Genomic DNA, 22,434 nt, shown 5'->3' on the forward strand with positions numbered 1-22,434 from the left:
AGGTGCTCCCGCACTTCCAAACTCATAATCAGGCCCTTAAGATTATCGTGGTTTACCAGTACACTAAAAGGTCTAATCCGAAGGTTGTCCCTAGCAGACACAATGGAGAAATATAAAAAATATATATATTCCTGATAGGAAACTTAAATCTAGATGTATATCAGAGCAAAGTAGTTTCTAATTGCTCAGGAATGCTCAGTCCTTGGTTGGGATGAAGGATAGATTAACAGTCATGAAGCAGGAAAATTCTTGGTGGTCATTTCTTCAATTAACAATTGTAAACCAAGTTGGAGTAGTGTTTCTAAAAGTATGGACTGTAATTTATGTCGCCAAATTTAGATCTGCGAAATTTCAACTCTTTTAATAGGTAACAGCTGGTAACTACATTTAGTAAAATCTCCACCCGCATGGAAATTCAGTCAACACATTTTAATCTGGTCGGCTTCAGCAACTGTCACAAGCAAAAGAAATTGGAAACGTACATTTTTATTCTATAGTCTATGTTGAATAATGCCATGGATGAGCTAAAACATAGGTATAATAATATTTAATACTACGGCCACTAATGACTACCAGGTAATTAGTTTCCCTCAAACAAATACATGTGTTGAGATGTTTTAAGACCAGACTAAAAATGTCACCATGCCTTTGTACATCCAGATGGGAGCCCTTGTGGAGAAGGCCTTAATACATAGGTAAAGCTAGAAAAACAGCAGGCAATTCCACAGGGACACTGGGAAAATCGAAAATTAGGCAGTAGCGTACCCCACATTAATGGTACACCGGAAGACATTTTGACTATGTTTTGCATGGCAGGCTTTAAAAATTATTCCTGAGCGAGTGGCTGCGGAAGTAATTTTGCAAAACATAGGCTGAAATTTATACAGCCTTGGCCCAATGGTTAGATAATGAGTCAAGGATGTCATTAGTTAAAGAGTCATTAAACAGTGTTACTTCTACGGTTGTGGCTACTCGATTATGTAGGCGTGCTCGGTCTTTGTTGTATTTGAAATACATGCTCAAAGGTATTAACTGGAGTAGCCACTTTGAAGGTCTAATGACTTTAGTTACTACAGATTTGATTAAATCCTACTCCAAAGTGGACCGGTAACTGAGGTTTGGCGATTTTGTTTGGTTTACCAAGGAAATAGATTGTGTTAAATTATTATTAATTATGTTATATATAGATCTTTACTTTATCCAATGTAATATAGATTACATTTTGGAGATCCTGTGCTTGATCCAAACTAAACTGAACTTTGATGAATGGAACAAGTTCTTGAACTCTATGGACGGTGACTATACTTTGTCCTAGCACTACAGAAGGCGTTACAATGATGGCCCTTTTAATAGAGAATTAACTTATCACACTTATAAAAAGTGAAAATGACCAGACTATCGCCAAAACCTCTGGGGTCAGCAAGAGAATTAACCTGATTGATTATATTTATATTTCTGCTGATTTACATAGTTTTTGTTTATCTTTTGAGGTTGAGGATGAATGAAAGTAATAATTTCCTTTATTAATGATCATGTCAGTTAGCGGTGCTTTGCCAACTCTATTGCACTTACCATTATACGTTACCTTTGGCTTGGATAAATCCAGAAACCAAGTTACTGAATAGAAGATTTGGAATGATTTTGTTCTGAATTTCTATATTATACCCATCACTGATGTATGCCCTAAGTACAAAGTTGAAACTTGGGGCCATATTTACAAAGAAATGATGCAGGGCTGCAAGTAAGTTAGGAACGCCGCAGTGCATCATTTAAAAAATGCAGGGATGCACAATATTCACAAGAATATGGTGCACTCCTGTGTCTTCCCTTGCACTGGTGCTAAAAAAGCTTCCTAGCGCCAACACAGACACCCTTGAGCCATGTTGTAAGGATGCACATAAACAATCATCAAAGGCGATTTGCTCCTTCTATGTGTGTAGCAGAATGCAGCACACGTAGAAAGTGCCAAAAATGAGGAAAATAAAATCATTTCTCCTCAATGTGCCACTCTAATGCCTACTTTTCAATGCCATTAGTTTTTGGCGCTGCCTCAGATTTACAGATCCTTGAAAATCTGGGGCAGTGTCAAAAAGTAATGGGTGCTGCAGTGGAACACCAACAACAACACCCATTGCAACCCCCTTTGATGCAGAAAACTGTGTAAAAGCGTATGATATTTACAATGAGGTGTTAAACCACCAAAGAGGCTAAGCAATGCATTCAAAATATCAAAAGTCAGGAAAATGGTCAGGCGATTTAGTCGATGTTTCTTAAGTAATTTTGCCCGGTGTCGAACGCCTCTAATACCATACGAAGTTTATCAAATAAAGAGGCAGGCGCTGGAGACAGGAAGACAGGAAACACGTTTTATTCCGACGGAGCAGAACACATCAGATCGGACAACAAGGTATCGTCTCGAGGTGCTCTCTTTAGCCTCTCTGAGGCCTGGCCTTTTATACACTGGTTTACGACATGTGACCATTCTTTATTACAATAAAGACATTGTGAAGTAATGAAAAAATGACATCCCCGGTATCCCCCCAGTTTCGGCTCATTCAAACACGTGGCTACAGTAGAGGTCCTCACCCCCCATACAATAGGAGGGGGCTATCACGCAGCTGAGTGTTCCGCCGCTTCCTTTGGAATGTGTGCGCCTGATCGGGTCTCAGGGGGTGGTGAGGTCATGATCAATAGTAGCTCCTTTTGAGGAAGGGGTCATCAAAGGAGGGGTATTCATGGAAGGAAAGGAGGTGTTGGTCAGGCGTGGGGTGTGATTCCCAGAGGCAGAGTCATGCGGAAGAGGAGGGTTCATGACTTGTGCATGTGAGCGCGGGGGCAGGCAGGGTGCATGGGGGATGCGTGCAGGGTCAGGGAAGTGCGCTGATGATCGATCGTGAACAGGGAGACCATGGTACCTAAAATGGCTATCGTGTATGTTGATACATGAGTCTGGGGAATGGGAAAGATGGCGCAGATGATGTTCAGTTCATGAACTAAAATTCCACAGTCCTCCCTTTTAACATGTCTCGCCAGCTTGTCAATTCGGATCTATCCCCATAAGACCACGTATTTCGATCTCATAGAGGGGACTCATGTGCTCAGTTCTAAGGTCCAAAGTCTTAGGGCACATACAGTTAGAAATGAGTGAACACAAAGGTGGCAAACATTGAATACCTAAGCAACACCCATACAGTATCACGACTGGTATCAGTATAAAGGTAAACAACCTCCATCCCCAGTCCTTCAAAGTGTCCCAAAACCAACTTCCAAGCGACCATCCTTCTTGCTCCTGGTGAACCTCTGAGGATAGTCTGTGGAGGTGTTCGATTGCTTTGTAGACCGAAGGCGAGTTATCTGGCACGTAGGTGCAACAGCTGGAGCCGATGATGCGGCATGCTCCTCCACGGTCGGCCAGAACCACATCTAGGACAAGGCGGTTTTGAAGAGCCACTAGGCGGACTGCCTGAAGCTCAGCCGTGTTGTTAGCGAGGATGCCAGCCGTGATGTTAATGGTTGTTTCCACTGCCTGAGTCAGGTGTCGGATAGCGCGGCTATTTGCCACTGGGCCCCACAGAGGAACAAGTCCCTTCACCGCATCCAGGAACTGTGCTCCGGTGGAGTCGGCTTGTCCAATGTCTCCGGCACGCTTTTGCCGGTGATGGTAGGCTGGGGCCACATACGTGGGGGGAAGAATGAAGGCGATGTAGCACGTACCCCTCCAACCTTTCGGGAGCCAAGTGTAAGCTTTGATGCCACAAACAAAGTACATATTCAGAGAAGCAACAAAGGAGGGGGGATCAACTGAGACCAATGTTCTGGTGATGCGGCAGGAACTGTGACCCACCAGCTGTGTTCCCTGGCCTTCGAGGCACACGAGACCTGTGACATTGATGACAGACAGGGCCACAGTCAGAGTGGCAGCCGTTCGCTTCCGCAGGTGGGAGAAGGTGGGTCTAGCTGGATTGTGGAGCACTTGCATTTCGACTCGTTCCTTTGCAGGGATGTTCATACGGAAGGCGGAACCTGAGGTCACAGGACAAAAGGGGGCAGACGTCCTTCCTGTTTTGTTCAGCCCGAACCCATAGTAGAAGTGTGACACTGTTTGACCAGAAGCGGCGTTGACCTTGTGGCTTTCCTGCAAGAGGATCAACCAGGCGAGGCAGGAGCCATGAACTGAGAAAGGAGAAGGGATGAAGGGGATGGAGTGTCCAGTGGCATGTGGGAGCAACCCGCAGATCCAGCAGTTCGTGGCATTTGCAGCAAGGTTGTGCTGGTGCAATAGTTGCACGAAGGAATTGTTCCAGAACTCCTTACGCCTTTCTCGTAGCTGAGGCGAAAGGGAGATCAGGTGATGCTCTTTCATGGTGGTTGGCTGTGCAGTGGTCAGCAATATCTGATGAGCGGGTGTGCTGTCCTCCAAGATCCAGAAGGAAGTCATGAGGAGGAGGCAAAGGAGGAAGAGAATGAAGAAGGCGATTGTCTTTGATTCGTGCAAATTGTCAGTCTTTGGGTTCCTGTAGTGGGTATTTCCTGTTGCTTTCATCATCTTCTTATCTGGCGCTTCCATCATCTTCCTATCTGGCGCTTCCATCATCTTCAAGGTGCTCGGTAGTGGGCAGAACCACAGACTTTGTTTAGCTTCTCTCCGGGCAACCCTTGGTTGTTTTAGGTCACCGTTCTGAGATTTTAACTTAGTCCGTGGTCTACTTAGCCGAAGCTCCCTTCTTTCGACGCAGGAAATACCCTTCCCGGGATGGCACAGTGGGATCAGAGAATTTTGCAAGTTCAAGTGCCTCGGTATCAGGATAGCAGTTCAACGATGGTCGGTCTTTGTTCAGGAGCTCTTCTTGGGTGTCGACGTTTTCTGTCGTGGCCAGGGTCGAGGAGACTTTCTTGCAGTGGTGGGCGTGCAGCCAGTGCCTTTTTCCCTCCACTCGAAGAGCCGTCCGAGTGGTGATCAGTACTTGCCAGGGGCCCGTCCACCGGGGTTCCAGACTCTTTGCCCGTTGAAAGTTCCGGACTAAAACATAATCTCCCGGTTGGATATCGTGACCGGGACCCCTGGAAGCATCGGGGATGGCCTGCTGCACCTGTTGATGAATGACAGACAACGTTTTAGTTAATTTGCACAAATAATCTGACAGCAGGACGTCGGGGACGTCGTGAATGGAGGTCGGTTTGGGGGCAGTCCAGAGGTTCATTGGTCGCCCAAACACAACCTCGTAGGGGGTCAAGTGGTGCTTAGTGGGAGTGGAGCGCATCGATAGCAATGCCAGTGGGAGGGCATCTGGCCACTTAAGCCCTGTGGTGGCCACTATTTTTGACAGTTTCAGTTTCAGTGTAGCATTGTGTTGCTCAACTAGGCCAGCGGATTGGGGGTGGAAGACCGCATGGAACCTCTGTTTTACCCCCAGCCCTTTCAAGATTAGTTGGATAACTTCAGCTATGAAGTGGGGGCCATTGTCGCTCCATAAAATTCGGCAAAGGCCGTAGCGAGGGAAAAACTCTTTCAGTAGTACTTTGGCAGTAGTCATGGCAGTGTTATCACGGGTTGGATAGGCTTCCACCCATTTGCTGAAGGCGCATACAATGACTAATACGTACTTCAGGCCTTGGCATCTCTCCAGCTGGACGTAATCCATCTGGAGGACCTCAAAGGGGTGGTCGGGGATCCCAAACCCTCCCCGGGGTACTACAGTTCCTTTCCCGGGGTTGTGTTGTAGGCAGATAAGGCACTGTTGGACCAGGCGTTTGGCTGAGTTGGGGATTTTGTTGTTGTGCCAGACTTTGGAAATGAGTTCAATCATGGGGGCAGAACCTATGTGTGCAGGGGAGTGTGCCATAGTCAGTATGGGAATCAAGTACGAGTCAGGCAGCAACCATTTGTTAGTGTCTTTTGTCCGCCAGCAGCCTTCATCGTCCTTCAGACCCACCCGTGCCCATTCAGTCAGTTCGTGAGGTGTGCTGCCCGACTGGATGTCTCTAATCGTTTCCCTGGCGTCAGTCCATTTTTCTGCTTGTGATCTGGTCACATATACGCGTGTTGTTGTCCTATTCTCAGCTGTGGTTCGGGCAGTGATGTCGGCCAGTGCGTTTACCTGTCCAACTAAGTCCGTCACCTTCTTGTGTGCCTGGCATTTGATCACTGCTAATCGTTTGGGGAGGAGAACTGCCTCAATCAGGGCGGAGACTAGATCTCCGTGAAGGATGGGTGTGCCGTGGGACGTCAGGAATCCCCTTTCCCTCCACAAGAGCCCAAAATGATGAACCACCCCGAAGGCATACTGGCTGTCCGTGTAAATGTTTGTCGTGGTTCCTGCTGCTATGATACATGCTCGTGTGAGGGCAATTAGCTCTGCCGCCTGTGCGGATCGTTGCGTGATGCGGGCTGTTTCAACTACTGTTAGGGCTGTCGTCACCGCACAGGCAGCTGAAGTGGTGCCGTCTGGGAGTTTGATACAAGAGCCGTCTACCCATAGCTCTCCATCAGGGTCTGTAAAAGCAATGTCTCGGAGGTCAATTCTACTCCTGGTCTGTTCGTCCGTGAGTGTCACACAGTCGTGTATAGGGGGGACATCGGGGTCATTTTCAGGCAAGGGCAACAGTGTGGCAGGATTCAAAGTTGTGCATCTCTTCAGAGTGATGTGGGGTGCAAGTAGAGTCAATTCGTACCCTGTCAGTCGTGCACTAGTCAGATGTTGGGTCTTGGTCTGGTTCAAGAGGGTGTCAACTGCGTGGGGTACCAACACCGTGAGAGAGTTTGAAAGTACAATTCCCTCACTCTGACGGATAGAGACAGCAGCGGCGGCTACTGCTCGAAGGCAGGCAGGTAAAGCTCTGGTGACTGGGTCAAGAGTGGCAGAGAAGTAGGCACAAGGGCGTTGTTTGGAGCCGATGGGCTGAGTTAGAACAGACAATGCGCATCCCTCCCTTTCGTGAGTGAAGAGAGAGAAGGGCTTGGAGTAATCTGGTGTTCCTAGGACGGGTGCCGAGCAAAGGGCATCCCGCAACTCCTTAAAGGACGCTTGGCATTCGGGGGTCCAAGGGAGTGGGGAGGGAACATCTTTGGCCAACAGGGAAAGTAGGGGCTTTATAATGAGACTGAAATTTGGTAACCATTGTCGGCAAAAAGAGGTAAGGCCCACCAATGAACGGACTTGCTTCTGTGTTCTTGGGATGGGGGTGTCTAGGATGGTTTGGATTCGGTCGGGCGTAAGTTTCCTCCCTTCTTTGGACAGGAGATGGCCTAGGTATGTCACTTGAGGTTGGCAGAATTGCAGTTTCTTTTTGGAGACTTTATGGCCATTCTCCGCAAGAAAGTGCAAGAGTTGGATAGTGGCCGTGATTGCAAGTGGAGTGGTGTCGGCCGCCAAAAGGATATCATCGACATATTGGATCAACACCACTCCATCTGGTAGCTGGATGGCATCCAGCTGTCTTTTGAGGGCCTGGCTGTAAATGCTGGGACTTTCAGTGTAGCCCTGGGGAGCTCTACAAAATCGGTACGAACGGTTTTTTAAGGTGAAGCCGAAGAGATAACGGCTGTCTGGATGGATGGGGATAGAGAAAAATGCATTCTTGAGATCAATAACGGTGAAGGTGGTGGCAGTGGACGGGATGAGGGTCAGAATGGTGGTGATGTCTGAGACTACGGGGTACTGTGGCACCACCACTTTGTTGACTTCTCGCAGGTCGATGATGAAGCGGTACGCTTTCTCATCTCCCTCACCTTGCTTCTTAACAATGGGTAGGATAGGGCTGTTGCAGACATTACTAACCACTTCCTCTACCACTCCTGCATCTACCAGGGACTGAATAATCGCTACCAATGCCTTCTCGCCTTCGGGCGATATCCGGTACTGTGGGAGTTTCTGGAGTATTGCGTCTGGTCGAACAGTTATGTGCACAGGGTCGATCATCATTCGTCCTACATCCGAGTCGTTTCTGGCCCATAGGTACAGGGGTAGGGTGTCGAGCAAGGATAGGTCAGCATCAGTTATAGAGTACATATGTCGTGCGGGGCGGGATCTGGACATGCTCGGGTTGTCGTACATGATGACTCGGACTCCATCTGGGGAACACCTAATAGTAGCTCGGAAATGTTTTAGTAAATCAATACCCATAATGGCGTCAGGGGAGTTGGAGGAGAGCAGAAATGTTGTGTCAGTGGGGTTGTTTCCTAGATCAAAGGAGATAGGTACAGACAGGGGATTAGTGGAGGGCGTTCCATCGAAACCTATCGATGTAATGTGTGAGCCAGACAAGGGTGCCCTTGGAATCAGTCGCTTTGATAATACACTACGTGTCGCTCCAGTGTCCACCAAGAATGGAGACTTTGTACCCAGGACCTTAGCGGTGACGTAAGGACCTTGCTGGTCAACACAGAGCTCGACTGGATCCCTCCCTTGCCCCTGGCAGTCCTATGCGAAGTCGGGGGTGTTCTCACTGTCAGATAGTTGGTACTGGTTCTGTCGGGGGCAGTCAAATGTGTTCGATCTTCCTAGTCTGTCGCTGTTGGGGTCGTTTGTGTATCCCCGTCCCTGTCCTCTAGTCCTGGGGCCATTCATCATGTCCCTCGTTTCTTTATTTTTAATTAGTTCCAGAAGAGCCGGACATTGAGACTTCCAATGCCCGAATCCTCTGCAAAATGCACACTGATTATCCTCTATATCCCTACGTCCAGAGTAGGGAGTGGGTGTGCGGTCTTTTGGGGGTGGATTTCTAGGGGCGATTGATTGATAGCTCCCCCTGTGTAGTTCTTTCCCGACTGCCACCCCTTGTATCTGAGCTATCATCACCCTTTCTTTCAAATCTTTCTTCTTTCTCTCGGTTGCCCTATCATTCTCATTCTTTTGGTGTTCATAGTACTGAGCCATTTGGAGGATAGCGGCGGGTTTGGAGGCCCCCCAACTACTCTCGCTCGTTTGTAACTTTTCGGAAACTTCTCGTGACAGACCCTTTACGTAGTTTTGTACAAATAGGTGTTGTCCGGTTGCGGTGGTCATGTCTTGGCCACTGTAGTCGGAGAACACCGTTTAAAATCGGGAGAAGTATTCCGATACATCTTCCTGGGGTTTCTGACGACAAGCCGTGACTATTGACCAATCTACCTTTTTCTCTGGGATCAAGGTTTTTAACTTCTGAACTATTTTGTCCGGGAGTTCCAGTATGTCTTTTATCGGTTTCCTTCCGGGCTCTCGTTGCCTATCTAGCTCACTGAGTTGATTCCAGGTATGTCCGAACAGATCTGTGTGTTCGGCTTTCCGGATTTGCTTCCACACGTCAGCTGGCAGACATAACCCGAAAAACAAATCAATGTCTGCTAGAGTCATTATCGTTGAGCCCAAGGCTGTACCTAATTCGGTGTAAAATGCTGTCGGTTTTTTCTTAAATCAGGCAGGGTTTGCCAAAGGTTAAAATATCTTGTTGATCCCATGGTTGGTAAACCCAATTGTACACAACCCTTCCTTTTGCATCTGCGTGGTTGATATCGTCGCTTGTTCCCTGACCTCTTGGGGGAACCCAGTAGGGGGCGGCTTCTCTGATAGGCATCATAGTGTTGGCTACTTCTAATGGGGACTCAGCCGTTTCAGAGACTGTGATCTTAACCTCCGGTTTCTGTTCCGTGAGGTGGCGGAAAACCTCAAGCGTTTGCGTGAAGAGGTCCGTCACATCACGCTCAGTCCCATCTCCATCATCGATCTTTCTATATAGAGCCGTCAGCTTAGCAGGACCCTTAGTTTGATACCTATCCTCATATGCGTTCAGGGTGTGGTAGCTGAACCGTAAAATGAAATGCCGTCTATGGCTACCGGCATGTGAATTGTGCACATCCATCGCATATTCTTCGCTCTCTTTCCGTTCTACCAATGTCTTTGCTATCTTGTCAATCCCATCCCGCTCATCTTTGCTCAACCTATTTGGTCTGGCCGTTAGCTGCTTGCTAGTCTCGAGTTCATCTGATGCTGTTACCAATGTGGCTGGTGCGAAGGCCGTAAGAGCCGGGGCACTAGCGCTAGAGTCACCCTCGCCCGCACTCAGAACTGGTAGGTGCTGTGCCAGAGGCTGGCAGGGGGCATAAGGAGGGGGCATGTAGATAATCGGAGGACCTAGCAGTAACTCGTCGTTTGCCCGTTGTTTGGAGGGAATCTCTGGGTAGAGCGTAGAGGGGGTCCTAACAGGGCATTGGCCTGTCAACCCTGATTCTTGCATTTGTCTAACTTCCTCTCTCCTTCTTATTTCTTCATCCAGTTCCTTCGCTGCCAGGTGGGCTGCCTTTCGTAACTCTTTCCCTATTCTTGCTTCTTCTCTTTTCCTTCGTTGTTCTGCTTCTTTGCGCCACATGCCGATACTATCGAGCATGGTGGGTGTTGCCTTATTTATTCTAACAGCTGCTTCTAGCGCTTTTATTTTATGTTCATCAAAGGAACCTATCAGTGGCCACTGACTTTCAGGGTCCTTTTTTGTATATTTATGCCATAACTTACTATAAGCTATAGCGACTAGTCCTTGTTTAATGAACATGTCCTTATTAGGGGTGCCTTCCAATGGAGCTGGATGGTTCATCTCTAATAAGCGGTCCGGGTTGTTCCAACTACCAATCAGTGGGGAGAAGACAGGCATGACAGATTACAACGGGGGACAAAGGTCCGCACTACCTATCTCTCACTGTTTGCAAAGACTAGACAGAATATGGCTATTCTACGTTATTTGCAAGCAGAGAACCTCAAAAGAACTATACTCCAAACAATCTATGTTCGGACAATCAATCAATGGGGAGAAAAATAGGTACGACAGATTACAATGGGGGACAAAAGTCTGCGTTACCTACCCTTCACTATCCGCAAAGGGAGATAGAATATTCCTATTCCTCCCCGTTTGCAGGCAGCGAATATCTCAAAGAGCGACAATGCAAATACTAGTATTTCAATCAATCAAACAATCAATCAATTCGCAATTCGTCGTGTGTCACGACCTTACCCGGACCGCATGGACAGTTTCTTGTCTTCCGCTTCCAGCGCCCGATCGTCCTCTATTCTCTGCTGCTACCGCGGCACTCCTGATGGTTCCCAGTCAGGACCGTAGATCACTCGGGAGAGGTCTGCTTGGAACCAGTGAAGTTCGGATGATCGGCTGTCAGACGAGGGTCTATCGGACAGGAGCTCTCCCGATCGTTGCAGTCGTTCACTCTGTCGTCGGGACCTCTCCCACTGGATCCACGTGTCGCTGATGGGCCCCACACTTGGGACGCCAATTGAGGAAAGTCAGGAAAATGGTCAGGCGATTTAGTCGATGTTTCTTAAGTAATTTTGCCCGGCGTTGAACGCCTCTAATACCATACGAAGTTTATCAAATAAAGAGGCAGGCGCTGGAGACAGGAAGACAGGAAACACGTTTTATTCCGACGGAGCAGAACACATCAGATCGGACAACAAGGTATCGTCTCGAGGTGCTCTCTTTAGCCTCTCTGAGGCCTGGCCTTTTATACACTGGTTTACGACATGTGACCATTCTTTATTACAATAAAGACACTGTGAAGTAATGAAAAAATGACATCCCCGGTATCCCCCCAGTTCCGGCTCATTCCAACACGTGGCTACAGTAGAGGTCCTCACCCCCCATACAATAGGAGGGGGCTATCACGCAGCTGAGTGTTCCGCCACTTCCTTTGGAATGTGTGCGCCTGATCGGGTCTCAGGGGGTGGGGAGGTCATGATCAATAGTAGCTCCTTTGGAGAGGGGCGAGTGCATACAGTAGTGGGCAATAAACTGTATCCTCAGGCCAAGGGATGACCAGCGGTCCGTGCAGACAATCGGGCTCAGAGGAAGGGGTCATCAAAGGAGGGGTATTCATGGAAGGAAAGGAGGTGTTGGTCAGGCGCGGGGTGTGATTCCCAGAGGCAGAGTCATGCGGAAGAGGAGGGTTCATGACTTGTGCATGTGAGCGCGGGGGCAGCCAGGGTGCATAGGGGATGCTTGCAGGGTCAGGGAAGTGCGCTGATGATCGATCGTGAACAGGGAGACCATGGTACCTAAAATGGCTATCGTGTATGTTCATACATGAGTCTGGGGAATGGGCAAGATGGCGCAGATGATGTTCAGTTCACGAACTAAAATTCCACAGTCAGCAAGAGAATTAACCTGATTGATTATATTTATATTTCTGCTGATTTACATAGTTTTTGTTTATCTTTTGAGGTTGAGGATGAATGAAAGTAATAATTTCCTTTATTAATGATCATGTCAGTTAGCGGTGCTTTGCCAACTCTATTGCACTTACCATTATACGTTACCTTTGGCTTGGATAAATCCAGAAACCAAGTTACTGAATAGAAGATTTGGAATGATTTTGTTCTGAATTTCTATATTATACCCATCACTGATGTATGCCCTAAGTACAAAGTTGAAACTTGGGGCCATATTTACAAAGAAATGATGCAGCGCTGCAAGTAAGTTAGGAACGCCGCAGTGCATCATTTAAAAAATGCAGGGATGCACAATATTCACAAGAATATGGTGCACTCCTGTGTCTTCCCTTGCACTGGTGCTAAAAAAGCTTCCTAGCGCCAACACAGACACCCTTGAGCCATGTTGTAAGGATGCACATAAACAATCATCAAAGGCGATTTGCTCCTTCTATGTGTGTAGCAGAATGCAGCACACGTAGAAAGTGCAAAAAATGAGGAAAATAGAATCATTTCTCCTCAATGTGCCACTCTAATGCCTACTTTTCAATGCCATTAGTTTTTGGCGCTGCCTCAGATTTACAGATCCTTGAAAATCTGGGGCAGTGTCAAAAAGTAATGGGTGCTGCAGTGGAACACCAACAACAACACCCATTGCAACCCCCTTTGATGCAGAAAACTGTGTAAAAGCGTATGATATTTACAATGAGATGTTAAACCACCAAAGAGGCTAAGCAATGCATTCAAAATATCAAGCAGGGCATTGCGCCACTGGAGCATTGTAAAAAGTGACACTCTGGTGGCACAATGCCCTTGTAAATATGCCGATTGGTTTGATAAAGCTTTATTCCATTCACAGAAGGCTTAATGGAGGAGCAAAAGATTGACAAATCCAAAAATGTTTTGATACTTGGTTTTGTGGTCTCAGAAATCAAATTGGAATCATCAGCATATAAAAGAACCACTACTTTAAAACCGGTTATCATGGGAATATCATATGTGGCCATTCTTACTTCCTCCGATAGGTTGTTGGTATATGGGGAGAACAAGAGGGGGGTCAGAAGGCACCCTTGCTTTAATCCGTTCATGACGTATATTTATTTTTTGATGAAGAGCCCTTTCTAGCTCAGTCTAACTTGCAAAGTAGTGTCACTGTACAATAGCTGTATTAGATACGAGAGGGCTGTGCTGATGCCCATAGTTAGTAACTCTTCCCAAAGGCAATGTCTTTGCACCAGTTCAAGAGCTGAATTGAAGTCTAAAAATAGTACAAAAAGAGAATTGTTTTGACTGTGCTGAGTTTTTGCATAGTGTGTAGAAATGAAATATATGATTTATAAATGAAAGTCCTTCTCTGAACCCAACTTGAATGGGACAAGGAGACCACTGTTAACATTTCCCTTACTAAGACCTTGCAGTAATTTACACTCTTTCTCGGTTTTAAACATTTTAAAGGCTAAAACGGGATGGCGCTGTGTTAGGATAAACTGGCTTTTTAAAGTATTTTATACATAATGAGTTATAATGTTTTTTTATGTTTTGTCTTAACTCAAGTAATTTGTCTTAACTCACTTGTTTTTCTTTCTTAAAACATCTTTAACCTTTTCTATACTCATAAAAATGTATTATTGTGTGAAAGGTGCCCATGTTTTGCGTTGTGGGGCGAAAACACTGCATGGACCGTGGCTGCAGGGCTCTCAATGCTTCAGGAGCCGTAAGTGGCTGAAAGATGAGGGTGAAATACAGGGTGGTCAAGTGAAAGAGACCCAGTATAGATGAGCCTCTATGGGAGTGCTCAGTATGGGCAGGTATATTGTTAATCCACTGTCTGGGATCACAGTGTCAGCACAGTCAGCATTACTGTCCCATCAAAGGACAAGATAGGTCCCCCTGCAAAACAAGGTAGAGGATGCCTATGCTGGTTGATCCTGCAGGAAAGCCACTTATTAAAAACAGAGTGATACAGGCCATTTCCTTGCCAGGCTCTCTCTTCTGGCACCACAAAAACAAGAGGGGTGGCGATCTTAATACATAATAACTGCAAAAATGAAGTCTTGAAGGGTTCTCCTACTAAGTCTGGCATACATAAAACTCTACTTTTGGCATCATATACCGTTACAAACTACAGTACTTATGCTTCTTATTCAGGCCACATAATTATGTAAGGTGTTTGCCCAAATCATCCGCCACTTACTGGACTATAAACATGCACAAAAGACAATATGATGTGGAGGAACAGATATCCAAAGTATTTACAATGGAGTGCATTTAATTACTCCTATGCATATGATCTTAAGCCCATCAGATTCACTTGTATTTTTTAATAAATCACATTCACAATTCATTCCAGGTCAAAACCATATGTTATTTCTTATTTCATATCTGATTAAGTTCTACCAAACCACCATTGCAGATAGTATTGCAATGGTGGTAGGTGACGTGATAATTGGTGGTGACTTGAATATTGTGATGGTCAATGTTAGAGACAGATCTGTGTTGGGAAAGGGTGGTTTGAGGACCACAAATGAAGGAAGCAAACAGTGGTTCTCTTCCGTGATTCTGGTTGATACATAGCACGTCCAACAGAGTGTGTATAAGACAGCTACATATTAGACTGTATTCAAAGTTTCAGGTTGCCTAGAAACACCCTGTTCCCTTTGTCTGTAAAGTGAACTTCACCACCCCTATATATTCCATGCATGTGAAAATGCAGATTGTTATTGTAGATCGAGCCAATGTTATGGTCTCTGAGGAAAGCAGAAAATGTTTTATTAACATGTTTCCTGGTTTTGTCAATCTGTGGACAGAACTGATTTGATCACTTCAACTTCTGTCTTTGGTGTATATTAGCGTACACCACAATAGTGTGACGGAAATGCCACATAAGTCTGCAAAGGCCACTCCACCTTTCACCACCACTCTGCAAACATGGTTTGTGGTGCACTACTGGTTGGGGGATGAAGTCCACTTTACTTCTGAGAGACCTTTGGGGCCAAGAAGCCCTCCTGGTACCTCATGTAAGTCCTAGATTGCAGGATTCTTGAGAGCTGGTCGGAGGCCGAGCCTCCTTTCTTCACTACTCTGCAAATGCAACTGCTAGTTGAAAAACCTTGGAAATTCACTGAAAAAAAATAAAGGTTACAGGGACGTTATAGTTAGGAAATGGAATTAAAAAAACTTAGAAATTCACTGAAAAAAATGTACTCATATAAAACTGGTGAAATTCAGCAGTTATAGTTCCACTTACTCCTCCATAGAGGCACACAACCATTCATTCACCTTTACAGCCACTCATACAACCAGTCATTCACATGTACAACCACTCACATAGCCATACAGCTACTCACACACCCATTTACTTATACAGTCATTCCCCCACCCACTCACTGACCCATACAACCTCTCAACACAGCTACTCACTCACCCATAGAAACACTCACAAACTCACTCACACACCCACAGAACCACTTACATACCTATTCATACAAGCACACACATATCAGCTCAGACACCCATACAGCTATTCATACGGATACTCTGCAATAGCCACTCACACACCAACTCACTTAACCAAACACTCACTCAAATAGCCACACATTCCGTCATTCAGCCACTTACAGCGAGTCACTCACTCATACAACCATTCAGACACTCACTCACTCACCCATACCGTCACTACACACCCACTTATCCACCCATAGAGCCACTCACACTGCCACTCACTCACCCCTACAGCCACTCAGACAACATCTCACTCACCCAAACAGCAACTCACACATCCACATATACACCCATACAAACAAGGATACAATCACACAGCCTCTCACATAATGTATGTTAGAAGTAGTATCACTGAGTAGTAGTACACCTAGTGTACTGATTTAACTTTCATATTGGGTTAGTATATATGTTTAACACTCGTAAACACTTAAAAACACTTACACTCTTTTGATGATATCCTCAGTGATGTCAATGATGTAATTTGTGATATTATTAGTGATGTCATCAGTGATGGCACTGACCATGTAATGAGTGAGGTAATATGTGAGGTCATAAGCAATACATTGTGGGGGCGTACCTTATAGTTAGCTCAGATAACTATAACTGCTGCATTTCACTTGTTTTATTTGAGTGAAATGTGAGCCTAACTATAATGTCCCTGTAACCTTTATTTTTTTCAGTGACTATATATATTTAAACACTTAATACTTATCTGTAAAATACTTACATTTACATTACTATGCTTATGCCTTTACCATTCATGCCTTTGATGTAAAGTCATGCGTGGTAAAGGCACACTCATTATGAAATCATGGGTGTAAAAGGTTATGCGTGGTAACGGGACTTGTGTTGTAATGGCCGCCTTGTAAAGGTATTACATGGTAACTGACACATAAGTAGGTTCCATAGATTTGTATTGAAAGGAAACCTATGTAAACTGTCCTAAATATTTAGTTTTTTAGCATTCTGCTCTACCTAACCCTTTGCGAGTATGAGCTTTGTTCAGTTGAAATGGCAAATACCTTTCAATTATTTTGCTGTGCCGCTTGCTATTTTGCATTAAACACAAGTTAGAGTTTGGACTTCCCAATATATGTGTTTTAACCCCTTCTGCGCTGATGACGAGCTCGTCATGAGGTTTACCTGTCGTGCGCTCATGACGAGCTGAGCTCGTCATGAACCGCAGGGTTTTAAAATCTTCAGTGCGCAGCGGGAAAACCCGCCGCGCGCATGTGGTTAATGTGAGCACTGATTAGACTGAATGTTGCTTTAGGAACAACGTGGAACCCACCTGCCTCCTTTCCTGTCGACTGTTAGAAGGGGCAATCTCCGAGGGCCAGGTTGTGCTCACCCAGACACCCCAAGATCCACCTCTCCCACAGAACTTGCCGAGTCTTGATTGTGAGGTCCTCGCCGGGGAGGCCTTTGGGTTTGGGATCGTACACACTGAGCTCACACCACACTACGAACAGACACCACACCGTTGGGTTTTAGGAACAAGTTCTTTATATAAGCAAGTAATGAAGGAAGCACTCTTATATACACAGTGGCAACAGGACCACAAAGTCTCTGAGGATTCGGGAAGGGGGAAGCGGGACAGTCTTTTAGTCTCTGGGTCAGTATGAGGCATACCCCACGCACAGCTCTCAATCCTCGAGCCGGGGGGTACGGGATGGTGGTCGTACTGGCTGCCTCACCTTCGTCGAGTCGGCCCGGTCGTGATGGTGGTCTCGATGGTCCAGCCGGACCAGAGTACTCCTCGAGCCGCGACGAGGTCAGCAGGGCTCGATCGGGAGAGGTTCGTGAGAGCCGCGACAGCGTCAGCAGGGCTCGGATGGTCTTAGAGGTCGAGCCGCGACAGCGTCAGCAGGGCTCCGGTGGTCTTTAGAGATCGAGCCGCGACAGCGTCAGCAGGGCTCTGGTGGTTCAGTTCCTTAAGGCGAAGAAGGAGCCGCGACAGCGTCAGCAGGGCTCAGAGGTTCCAGGTGAGTCTTCTTAGGGTCAGCCGCGATCAGATCAGCAGGCTTCAGGTCCAAGATACAACTGCCCGCTAGTTGTCAGGCGGGCCCAGTTATAGTCCTTTGGCTCTTTGATCTCCGGACCCTCGCAGGCAGAGGTCTCCGGCCCTGGGGGCTGGTCGTTGGCAAGGTCCGGCGGTTGGCTCTTTGATCCCTTTGAAAGATGGGTCCGGGAATTCCCAGACGCCCAGCGGGTCTGGAGCCAGCCCTCGGGGAGGCCAGAGGGGTGATCGAAACTGGCCCACAGGGGAGGGCCAAAGGTGTGACAGAAACCAGCCCCTCAGGGGAGGCCGGAGGTGCCATCGAAACTCCCTGGCTTATCTCACTCGGGGAGCCCTTTACCCCCCAGCCGGGACTGGCGCGCCTTTGGAGTCTGGGCTTCGCTGGGGCCGGAATCACGCTAGGCCTAGGGAGACAGGGATGTCGGGAAGGGAAGGTGGCGTCCGGGACTTGTGGGGCAGGCATGGTTAGGCGCTCGGAGCCGGGCGAGGAGCGGGAAAGGCAGGTCTGGTCAAGGTTCTCGGGGGATCTAGGTGTCCCTGGGTAGGACGACCAGGCTCGGGTTGCAGGCTACACTAACGGGGTGGCTGCGCAGGGGACTCAGGGTACAGGCCTACGCTCACAGGGTGTGGGGGGACAGAGGTGAACCACGCCACGAGGCCGGGTCCAACACGCGTACCCCCCAGGCGGGGAGAACTACCCATCCTCTTGGGGGTTCTCTTCGCTGAGGCGGAAGAATCGGGACAGGCCGTCAGCATTGGCGTGGTCCGCGCCCGGCCGGTGTTCGACAGTGAAGTCCATCCCCTGGAGGGAGATGGACCAGCGCAGCAATTTGGGATTCTCCCCTCTCATCTGCATTAGCCACCGGAGAGGTCGGTGGTCGGTCTGGACCCGGAAGTGAGTACCGAACAGGTAGGGCCTCAGCTTCTTCAGGGCCCAAACTACCGCGAAGGCCTCCCGCTCGATGGTGCTCCACCTTTGTTCTCGAGGGAGTAGCCTCCGGCTAATGAATGCCACTGGGTGGTCTAGGCCGTTCTCATTCACCTGGGACAGGACGGCTCCGATGCCATGCTCGGACGCGTCCGTCTGGACTACAAACTCTCGTGAGTAGTCGGGGGCCTGCAAGATGGGGGGAGTGCACATGGCGTCTTTTAACGTTTCGAACGCCTCTTGGCAGGCGGGGGTCCAGCTGACTTTCTTCGGCTGGTTTTTGGAGGTTAACTCCGTGAGGGGGGCTACGATGCTGCCGTAACTCTTGATGAACCGGCGGTAGTACCCCGTGAGCCCTAGAAACGCCCGCACTTCCGTCTGGGTCATGGGGGCCTCCCAGGCCACGATGGCATCGATCTTGGGCTGGAGGGGGGCTACGAGGCCGCGTCCGACCTGGTGCCCGAGGTAGATTACGGACCCTTGTCCGATCTGGCACTTGCTTGCCTTAATGGTGAGACCGGCCCTTCTCAGGGTCGTCAGCACCGCCCAGAGGTGCTCGGGCCAGTGGGAACTGTACACTGCGATATCGTCCAGATACGCAGTGCTGAACTCTTCCAACCCCGCCAATACCTGGTTCACCAGCCTCTGGAAGGTGGCGGGGGCATTCTTCATCCCGAAGGGCATCACCCGGAAATGGTAGTGAGCATCCGGGGTGGAAAAAGCGGATCTTTCCTTTGCTCCCTCGGTGAGGGCGATCTGCCAGTATGCACTGGTCAGGTCGAACGTGCTAAGGAAGCGAGCAGCCCCGAGGCGATCGATAAGCTCGTCGGCTCGGGGGATGGGATGAGCATCGGTTCTGGTGACTGCGTTGAGCCCGCGGTAGTCAACGCAGAACTTCAGCTCGGGAACAGCACCGGGGGTGGCTGCCTTCGGAACCAGGACCACGGGGCTAGCCCATGGGCTGTCAGAGGCTTAAACCACCCCGAGAGCTAGCATCTTGGATACCTCGGCCTTGATACAGGCCCGGACTCGGTCAGGGACGCGGTAGGCTCGGTGCCGTACCGGTGGGCTGTCCCCGGTGTCCACGTCGTGGACGCACCAGTTGGTGACGCCGGGGGTGAGGGAGAAGAGGTCCGAGAACTGTCCCAACAACTGGCGACAGTCCTCACGCTGCTCGGGAGAGAGGAAGGAGGAGAGACTCACTCCCTCTACGGAGCCGTCTTTCTCTCTGGTACACAGGAGATCGGGGAGAGGCTCCGTTTCTTCTTCTTCCCCATCGTCCGTGGCGAGGAGCAAGCTCAATTCGGACTGGGCGAAGTGGGGCTTGAGGCGGTTCACGTGAAGGACCCGCAAGGGGTTCCTGGGGGATTCTACATCGATGAGGTAGGTCACCTGACTCTTGCGCTCTACCACCTTGAAGGGCCCTGTCCACTTGTCTTGCAGGGCACAGGGCTCTACGGGGGCCATAACCCAGACCTGCTGTCCGGGCTGAAACTCGACCAGAGTGGCATTTTGGTCATACCACCGTTTCATTTCTTCTTGGCTGGCTTCGAGGTTTGCCTCGGCCAGCTCTCGGAACTTCCTCGTCTGGTTCCGGAGGGCCAAAATTTATCGAAACACATCGGGAGGGGGCTCTGGGGCCGCCGTCTCCCACCCTTCAGGGTGAGGGGTCCCCGGACGGGGTGCCCGTAGAGCAGTTCGAAGGGGCTGAACCCCAGGGATTTCTGGGGAACTTCGCGGTACGCGAAGAGGAGACAGGGAAGGAGGACGTCCCACTTACGCCTCAGGGGCTCTTCGAGTCCCATGATCATTCCCTTGAGGGTCCGGTTGAAGCGTTCCACCAGGCCGTTACCCTGGGGGTGGTATGGGGTGGTGAACTTGTACGTCACCCCACATTGTCGCCAAAGGGACTTCATGTATTTCGAGATGAAGTTGGTCCCTCGGTCACTGACGACCTCTCGAGGGAATCCCACCCGGGAGAAGATGGCCATGAGGGCCCGCCCCACTACGGGGGCGGTCACCGTTCGGAGGGGAACGGCTTCGGGGTATCGGGTGGCATGGTCTACCAGCACCAGGATAAAGCGGTGCCCCAAGGAGGTTCGGGGGTCGAGTGGGCCCACAATGTCGATTCCCACCCTCTCAAAGGGAGTACTGACCACGGGGAAGGGTTGGAGAGGAGCCTTGCGCTTCCCTCCGCTCTTTCCGCTGGACTGACAAGTGGGGCAGGATTTACAGTGGGCCTCCACATCGGAGCGCATGCCCGGCCAGTAGAAGTGGGTGACCAGGCGCTGGTACGTTTTGTCTTGTCCCAGGTGTCCCGCCAGGGGCACGTCATGGGCCAGGTTCAGGAGAAAGCCGCGGAAGCGTAGGGGGACCACCAGCACTCGGCCGGACCCTAGCTCGGCGGACTTTTGCTCGCTGTATAATAGGCCGTTTTCCCAATAGATAAAGTGGGAGCCGGACTGGTCACCGGCGGCCTGGGCGGTGGCCTGCTGCCGCGGCCCCACCAGGGATGGGCAGGATGTCTGCTCTAGGCAGAACTCTTCTCGGGACGGTCCCCCTTCCTGGCGCCATTGGGCCAGCTCAGGAAGGTCGTCCAAGCTCAGGGTCGGTTCGACGTCGGGGCCGATGGGCCCTGCGTCGAGGGGGAAGCTCTCCCCGGGGAATAGCTCAGGGGTCTCAAAGGGTTCAGGGACCTCGGGGGTCGCCGGGGCCGCCTCTAAGGTCACCCCTTCGGGGGCGGTCCTTCGGGCGGTCATCGACCGGGTACTCACACAGGCCGACTCGGGTAGGCCCACCATCTCTAAGTGGGTCCTTTTCTCAACCCGCTGCAATGGGGAGCTCTCTAGATCGTTGCCGAGCAGGCAGTCCACCGGCATGTCGGAGCGGACCGCCACTCGTAACTCTCCAGAGACGCCCCCCCACTCGAACGGGACTTGAGCTATCCGGCAGGTGCGGACGGAGTTATCGGCTGCGATCACCCTGCAGGAGATGTGGGGAACAATCTGGGCTTCGGTGACGAGGTGCCGTTTGACGGCGGTGATACTGGCCCCAGTGTCTCGGAGCGCCCCTATGTGATGGCCGTTGATAGTCACCTGCTGCCGGTATTTTTCTGTGTTGTCGGGTAGGGGAGCTCCGGGGACCATCTCCCTATCACCCAAGGAGACTAACATCATAGCTGCGGGTTCAGCTCCCTCGAACTCTTCCTCCCCCTCCTCTTCTAGGGCTACGGAGGTGATGTGGCGCACTGGGGGCCCTGCAGCGGCAGGCTTCTGGAACAAGGGGCAGCGGGGGTCATTGGCATAGTGCCCGGGTTTCTGGCAATGGTAGCAGGCTTGGCTGACCCAGGGCCCTGGCCTAGCTGGGGGAAACCCTGCGCGCGCTGTGGGAGGCGAGGTACCTGGCTGGTTTCTGGGGGGACTGCGCGGGGACCCTACCTGGGAACCCCTCTGTCTATTCTGACCCCCTCCTCCCCTCGGGCGGGATGGTCCTTGTTCGTTTCGGCCAGTGTCCCCCCCGGGCCCCCGGGGTACTCTGGTGCTCACCCAGCGATTGGCCTCGACGGCCAGCTTCTGGGGGTCGGCCAACTTGCTGTCCAGGAGGTGCTGTCGGAGTTCCACAAAGCAATTCAGGGACAAGTGCTCATACGCAATGAGGTCGATGAGCCCCTCGAAGGTGGATACTTTGCTGCCCTTGATCCACCCTTCCTGGGCCCGGCTGTAGAAATTGACATATTCTACCCACGTGGTGCCGGGGATCTTCTTGCATTCTCGGAAGCGTTGGCGGTACATTTCTGGAGT

The sequence above is a fragment of the Lissotriton helveticus genome, chromosome 2_1 (assembly GCF_964261635.1).
Source record: "Lissotriton helveticus chromosome 2_1, aLisHel1.1, whole genome shotgun sequence".
In the NCBI taxonomy this organism is placed as follows: domain Eukaryota; kingdom Metazoa; phylum Chordata; class Amphibia; order Caudata; family Salamandridae; genus Lissotriton; species Lissotriton helveticus.